Raw genomic sequence first — 7994 nt, 5'->3', positions numbered from 1 at the left:
TGTAAATAGTTCCTCTATGAACATTTATATGCATATATCTAGTGCACATTTTGCATAACTCTTTCTTAAGTGTATCCCTAAGCGTATGTATGTTGAAAATGAACACTTAAGGCAGTAAGTGAAAAAGAAGGCCATGCAGGGAGCAATGATGACAAGTGTCATTAACCAGTAATTTTGATTAAACTAATTCTGTGAACCTGAGGTTAAAAAAGAGTTCTGTGAACCTGAGGTGTCACATTTCTCCCCTCAAAACAATCATCTAACTTGGTAAATTATCTAGGGCAACAGAGTAGTGGAGCTGGGACTAAACCTAAGCTCTGTGATTCCAGACAGTTCCCAGGCCTGTCCCACCTTAACCCACGAACGTCATTCTCACTGTTTTACGTGGGTGGCAGGAGGACTACAAACTTCACAGGTTCAGAGGAGGATTATACACTACTGAGTTGCAAGTCTGTTTTTGCAGAAGAGATTTGGTTTTGAGAAATTACTCAAGAGTGTTTATATTGCTTCACCCCTGGGCCTGTGTGCTGCTAAGCTTGAAATGAAAAGAATGGCTTCGTGGTTTAGTTTTATGAGGGAACCAAAGCCATGGAGTTATGATCCAGTGCATATAACATTGAAGGATAACAATTTAAAGTCCAATAATTCTTGCCATTTATCTTCACCAGAGGATCTCAAAGAGTTTTATGAGAAATTATAGACTAAGAATCTGGAAGAGTTCTGTGCAATTTATGGTTAAAAAAAAAAAAGGAAGTGCTAAAGTTTTCTGGAATGCTCCAAGGCTGTCATTAGAGAAGGCATGAAGACAGCCCAGGATCGTTGGCTCTTTGGCTGGGAACCCTGGCAGGATTAGATGTGACCGAACGACTCAGTGATCCTGAATGGCTTCAGCTTGCTTTGTGTGGCAGTATTCCTTTTCCAGGGGTCCTGCTGCTTGCAGGAGGACATAGAAGACCCAGCATGCATCGGTTCCGGAGAACCTTTAAGAAACAGTGATATTGTGGTGGACATATTCATGCAGCTTTTGTAATGCACTCTCTTTCTGATTAGTGTTTCTCCCTCTTTAATTGGAATTTTAAGCACCATAATGATGTGAGCCAGCTGGAGTTTTTAAGCAGCACAAATATAAATGGTTATCCTAAATTATATTTGGGAGAAACTCACTTGAAGTATTTAGGTTAATAAATAAAGATACCAAATTAATATAGGCTATTTTAAGACTAAATATATAATACTATAAAACTTTAGCCATCTGCATGCTTTCTGGTGGCTGGCCACAGGATTTCTAATTGAATTACTACAGAAAATTCAGCACAAAATATTATCAGATTTAACCACCCACTGAGTGTGTTATTTGTTACTGTTTTATTAGGCTAAATCAAAGGTCACACATTGCTTTTTCTGTGCTGATTTTCAGCCCAGAGGGGTAAAGTTTTAAAATGAGATGATGAAATTTTAGAAAAGAGCAAGAACTTAAGAAAAGGAAAATGCTCAATTTTTTTCTTTAGAAAAATAAAACTTTCATGACTGCTTTATATGTACATTCCTAGCTTTTTAATAATTAGCTACCTTGATGTCTACTTTCTGAAGCTTGTAACAAGTCTGAGGTTGAAACTGGAAGGAGAGTTGTTGGGGGTGGGGGGGGAGCGGTACAGACAGAGGTGCTCCTAGAGAAAAGACCTGTTGGCAAACCCAGTGTCACCAGTATCCACATTTCAACATAGTGCCTTCTGGCCATGTCCTTCTAAAAGTTCAAAATGTAGGTGGGAAGGCAGCGTGGCTGGAGGAGTCAACCCAGTGGATAATCATTTCAGAGTCCATACGTCTTCATTTGGTCATAATAAGTGGTTAGGAATGCCCCCTGTTTAACCTGTTCCGAGTAAGTGTGTCTCATCTTATACCTGAGATGATTTAATTCAGTGGTTCTCAAAGTCCAGTCTCCAGACCTTGTTAGAAGTCTACTTCCTCATTTGCTAATCCAGACCTGCTGAACCAGAAACACTAGGGATGGGGCCCAGCAATCTGAGTTTTAAAAGCCCTCCATGTAATTTTCATGCCTGCTAAAGTTAGAAAACAACTGATTTACATTATGTTGATCAGTATACACTTTTTGATAACCATATCAAACAGCAGCTTTTTCCAATGTCTGATTCATAGTAGGCTCTCAGTAAATGTTACCTTGAAGACGAAAATATACTTAATTTGTAGTGTGATGCTCTGCGATGCTTCCTACCATATTTTAGTCCCTTTGTTACTGTATACTCAGGAATGAGTAGTTGCCCTCACAGATTATTCATTTTCTTTCCCTTTAAGATTAGCTCTTCAGCTTTTTATTTAATATGAAGGGTCATCTTCAGAGAAAATTGTTGTCTGATGCTTCGGTTTTTTAATTCTCTGGAGAGTTGCTGAGAAGCAAAGGTGGTTCCTGCCAGTCATTTCTTTACCATTTTTTAAAGAATGATAGTCACTTCACTCAATAATGATTAGTTGATTAGAGAAATTTTTTTCTGGTCTCTTCTGCAGGACCAGCCAGAAGTTCAGTGGCCACAAGCTTGTTGTTTTAGGACTTCTAAGTTGGCTTTGAGTCTGCTTAGGCAGCAAATTCACCCAAGAGCTTTAATAATCTCAGCTTTGCTTCAAGTGATATGTGAAAATGGGGAAAATCAGTCACGAAGAATTTTGAAGTGCAATAGGTTTATGGAGACAAATGGGTTCAGATTGTGACATGTGAATTTATATATATTATACACCCAATAATTTCTGACATGTGGAATCCAGAGGAATCATGGACTTCAGGTTTAGTGAGATTCATGTGGTACAAATTTCTTTTGCATCTTGTCTGGCAAATGACCTCTGGGGGCTGAACAGCATCCCTGCATGTGGGCACACTGAGCTCTTGTGGGGAGGTTCCTAGGTTGGGGCATCAAAAGGGAGAGTCAGGGACTAGAGTTGGGTATGTATCCTATGGGAATGAAATAGCAGATTCTGGGTAAAAATTTGCAATCCAGGGATCATTGAGATTTTGGAGCAGCCCCGCATGGAGGAGGATGGGGAGATAGGGCTAGTCAGGGGGTGCCGACACTCTACTAGGAAGACAAGGAAGTATGGTGGGGTGGGAGAGAAGGGGTCCTGCAGGGAGCCAGGAATTGGAATAACTGTATGGCCTCCCTAGGCAGCATTCCTTGTGATTCTAGTGGGGAAGTGGAGGAGAGAATGCATCTAGTGTAGAAGTGTGCTGAGTAATGCTAACCACTACATGAGCAGCTCTTTTTTTTCCCTGAGTGAAGCCAGCCTCTGACATCACAGGCTTTGCACTAGTAGCTGGATTTGTACCTGCATCCTGGCCAGCACTGCTCAGCTTTGTCCCTCAAACTTCAGTGTGTTCATTCATTCAGAGGGAGGGGTGAATGGGACTGTATAGCCCAGGCCCTGGGAGGCAACCTGTAAAGATGTGCATTTTGATGTCCACAAACACTGAACACCTTCCAGGTGCCAAGCCCCACGGAGACACTAGGGACCAAGGGATGAGCAAGACTTCCTGCCCTCAGGGGGCTCCGAGCCTAGTGAAGGAGACAGGTATCTAAATAGGTTATTACAATTCAAAGTGATGATTTTTGTATGTGCAGAATGTTACCTGAATCAACAATTTTTTTCTGCCTGGGAAAGTCAGCTAAGTCCTCTTAGGAGAGAGGATACTATCACTTGGCCGGGTAGCAAAGAGGGGACGGGGCATTTCAGACAAAAAGAAGAGTGTTTAAAGAAGTATGGTGCTCTCAGGAAGTGGCGAGTGGTCAGTTTTCACAGCAGCACAAGATATCTGAGGGTGGCTGGTGGACTTGAAGTTGGACAGGTGACACGGAATCAGATCACAAAGGACCTGTATCTTTCTGGGGGAATAGGGAGCAGAGCTTTAAATAGGAGAGTGATGTGATCAGATTTGTTTTAGAGAGATTATTCTAGCTCATTTGTGGAGGGTGAATTAGAGGTATGGTTGAAGCATGAGTCAAAGTATAGTTGAGGCCTGATGAAGACACGACTCAGGGCCATTTCTAGGCAGCAGAGAAGCCGGATTGACTTTTAAAGTCTTGACTGCCCAGATGACTTCTCTTTTTTAGTTCCATCCCCGTCTCTTTGAAGGCTCCTCTGGCTGCTGTTTCAACAGTTGCTGTCTTCCTAGTTGCTTCTGATACAGCAGAGAGATAGAACTTGAGCCTACATACTTCTCCCACTTATTCAATGGAGCTTTTCTCTCTCTCAAAGATTTTACCACACTTCCCTAACACTGTGGAACTGAAGCAAATTACAAAGGATTCTCTGTTAACGTATTGGTAAATAAAGTCTGTCCTCAGATACCATCTTTTGTGATAAGCAATATTCTTTGGACTTCACATGTAATTTAAGTGGCTTACACCAAATACATTAATTCATTCATGAAACTTTTATTGACATTTGCTATGTGAAGGCACTGTTAGATTTACAGACAGGTAACTTCGTACTCGGTGTCCTCTTGCCAAGTGTACCAACTCTGCTTTATTCTTTATAGCTCCAAAACAAGGAACTTCCTAAAAGCACCGGGTTCATTCATTCCTTCATTCATTTACTCATCCATCCATTAATCCACCAGTCAACAAATATTTGTTGAGCATCTACTTTGTGAAGGCAAAGCAAGGACACGAAGAACACATTAGGGGTAGAAATAAAAATAGAACAGAATTTGGATGGACCTCATAGTTCCTGGAAAGCCCAGAATACAAAAATAACCTCAGGATTCTGGACAACATAATCTTTAATACTAGGGTCACTTTCATTATTAAAGAGCATCTTGGGTTAGGAAGTGAGGTTTTAGCTTCTTAGATAACCTCTCCTATCTCTGCCTCCATGGTCCTCTGGTAGCTACTTGAAGTTTTTGATCACTGGACTGTGAATTTGTATTCACCAGGTCATGATCATTTTAAGAAATGAATAATGAAAATATTTTCTTTCTGTAGGATTTTTCCCTCAGTCAAAAAGGGACCGAATAGCATGCTTTCCTAGGGAAGTATGATAGAAAATATTCAATGTACTCCGCCCACTTCCCAACTGATGGATCTGTTTGAAAATTGATCAGTTTCAGAATCAACTACTAGTTGTTTGTGAAGATGACAACCGGTCGTAAGAGACCATCTTAGAAGTGCTACAACCCAGACACATTTTCCTTCTTTGAAGTCTCCCTTTTAATTAAAAAGGCCCTTTCTTATTCTATAATCTCCCACTCTTCTGTGGAAAGAGCACTTGCTGGGAGTTAGGTGACTTGACTTCCGATCCCAGCTGTGCTGCCGGCTACTTGTATGACTCTAGGCCAGGGACTGGCAAACTGTGGCTTGCTGCCTAATCTGGACTACAACCTGTTTTTGTAAATAAAGTTTTATTGGAACACAGCCATGATTATTTGTTTACTTATTGACTGTGGATCTTTCATGCTATGAGCAGAGATGAGTATTTGTAACAGAACCACATGGCCCACAGAGTGTAAAGTATTTCCTATTAGATCCTTTATAGAAAATATTTGCCAGGGCCAGCATTAGGTGGTCATTATCTTACTTGAGTGTCAGCTTCTCCATCTGTAAATTTTGAGAACTGGATTAGGTTTTCCCCAGGGCCTGTGTCCTTGTTAGCATCCTATTACTCTCTAACTCTTCCTACAGAGAAGCCTCATCTCGTACAATCACTGTCCACTGGGTACAAACCTATTCATATTTTCATTCGCTTATTCAATTTATTAAGCATCTAATACTGGCAAGCCACTGTGGAAAGTAACAAGTCTAAGAGACTCTCTGCCCTTCAGAAGCTTATAATCTATTTAGACGACAGAGTTACAAGGCTCAGAAGTTAAATTATAATAGAAAATAATAAGGATAACATTCCAAATTTAGTGATAATGCTTAAAGGAGCTCAGAGGAGAGAAGTCGCCATGGACTGAAATGATCAGGAAAAACTGTAGGGGAAAGTGGGATTTTTTTAAAAAACCATCATCCCTGTAACCCCTGTAGAATACTAGATGTAGTGTCCCTCTAAAGCAGTAGTTTTCAAATTTCAGAGTGCATGAAAATCACTTAAATAACTAAGAAAAAATGCAAATTCCTGGAATCCAGCTTTATAGATTTTGATTACAAATCTAGGGTATGTCCCAGAAGTCTGCTTTTCCAATGAGCACCCCAGGTGATTCTGACATACATGGAGACCGCTACTCTGGAGAGATGGTAAGTTTCTGCCAAGGAATCTATGCTAGGTTTGGCTGAATCTTATTAAACCATGGATTTTATGTGACTAGGAGGGACTCCATTGTCCATGGAGCAATTCCTTCAGTGACTTTCTCTCCTCTTCTAGGGAAGCTGAGATCTCCCAGACCAGGAAGAACAGCCTGAGGACTCCATTTCTTAAGGCCATTGAACTCCTTTAGATAAGTCCAGAGGGGAAATCTGAGATCAGTTCAGCTGCCATGTCTATGGTAGCTGAGGGTAAATCATTGGAAAGAGTCAGAGTCAGGTAACCAACTACTTTCTTTAGCATTTGACTCTTGGTCCTTTTGTTGTGAGCTCCTTGTTTCTGCAAAGCTGGCTGGGATCAGCATAGTGGATCAGGAAAAAACCCTCAGTGAGAAAGGTTGGGAGTCTCCAATCTCCATCCCAAATCATATCACTGATGACTTGAACATATCACCAGATACTCAAGATACAGAGGATGGATTCCACCCATGGGAGAATGACCCTCTGAAGAGAAGTTCAGAATTATCATCAGAGCCATTGGAGGGGACATCTGAGAGTCAAGTGGGTGATGTTTCAAAAGATCCTGTCATGCCTCCAGTTCCGAAGAGAAAGCTCGATCCACTTCCAAAAAGGCACAGACATCGTAGGAAGGTCGTATGGAAAAGGAGAATGAGAAAGAGCAAGAGGGAGGAGAAGGTGCAGACCCACTGCCCCAGCATTCTTCCAGCGCCTTCGGTACCACCACAAATTGAAGAAGATGAGGCAGTAGATAAAAAGCGGACCCTTACTCAGTGCCAAGGAAGATGATCCTGACTGTCCCAATGAGGTAGGGATGGGGCAGTGGGTGGCAACACTCTGGGCTTGCCACTCTTCCATAGGAGAAAACATGACAACTCTTCACCTGGAGTGGGAGGAGTTGGGGGTAAGGAGCTTGAGAAGCAAACTAGGATCCTCGGGCCCCACATAGAGCATGAAAGAACTGGCTCAGAGTATGTGCGTCAGCGTTGAGGGCTTTTAGCCTTCTTCTTCTACTTGCAGGACAGATTACAGAGTCGGCAAGATAAAAGTGCTTGTGTAATGCATCAGGAATGTCAGATCCAGCCCTGTGAGCTCTCAGTATCCCAGGAGCTCGGACCCTCTTCTCCTGCAGTAACATCCTTGGCATCACCACCGCTCTGCTTCGGTCGTTTTTTAAACTGTGTCTGCCAGACCTTCTCAAGGGCTAGAAAGAGGAAGTCTCCCAGAAGAGAGAGCACCAAGCAGGCTGAGGCAGGAGGTGATGCTAAGGCTCTGAGACCTGGTCTGCTGCAGGTTTGGGGCAAAAACAAAGCGCAGCCTCACTAAACCCTGTAGCAAGTTGAAATTGATTTAGGTTTCCCTTGCATTTAATTTTATAGTTTTCTCTATGTCTTTGTTCCTGTCAGTTGAGTTCTTGTCTGTCAAAGAGAGAGCTCCTCTTAGGTTGAGATCCCCCAGCCTAAAGAGGTAGTAAAAGCAAAGTAACTTTGAGGCTTTTAATACTGTGTGCAGTAGTGGGATTGCTTCCTACTTCCTCCCATTATGCTGATGTGGGAGTCACACTGGGGCAGTGGTTCCCAACATTCATGCGTATTTTACTCATGTATTCATTTGGCTTAATTTTTGCTAACTTCTCTGAGGATGGAAGCCATACAATTTCATCATTTTGAATAATGTCTCCTGATAACGACCACCAAGTGGAGACTTCTTATGTCCCACTCCTCCCTCCCT

At 42.0% G+C, this 7994-nt stretch overlaps 1 pseudogene; it reads left to right on the top strand.

Annotated features, from left to right (window-relative positions):
* The first annotated feature begins 6833 nt into the window (after positions 1 to 6833).
* LOC105081654 (uncharacterized protein NECTIN3-AS1-like) lies at positions 6834 to 7734 on the top strand (annotated as a pseudogene).
* The last annotated feature ends 260 nt before the right edge of the window (positions 7735 to 7994 follow it).

The sequence above is a fragment of the Camelus bactrianus genome, chromosome 1, assembly GCF_048773025.1.
Source record: "Camelus bactrianus isolate YW-2024 breed Bactrian camel chromosome 1, ASM4877302v1, whole genome shotgun sequence".
NCBI lineage: Eukaryota > Metazoa > Chordata > Mammalia > Artiodactyla > Camelidae > Camelus > Camelus bactrianus.
Note: the sequence above shows the minus strand (reverse complement) of the source record. Positions and strands in the feature narration are given on the sequence as shown.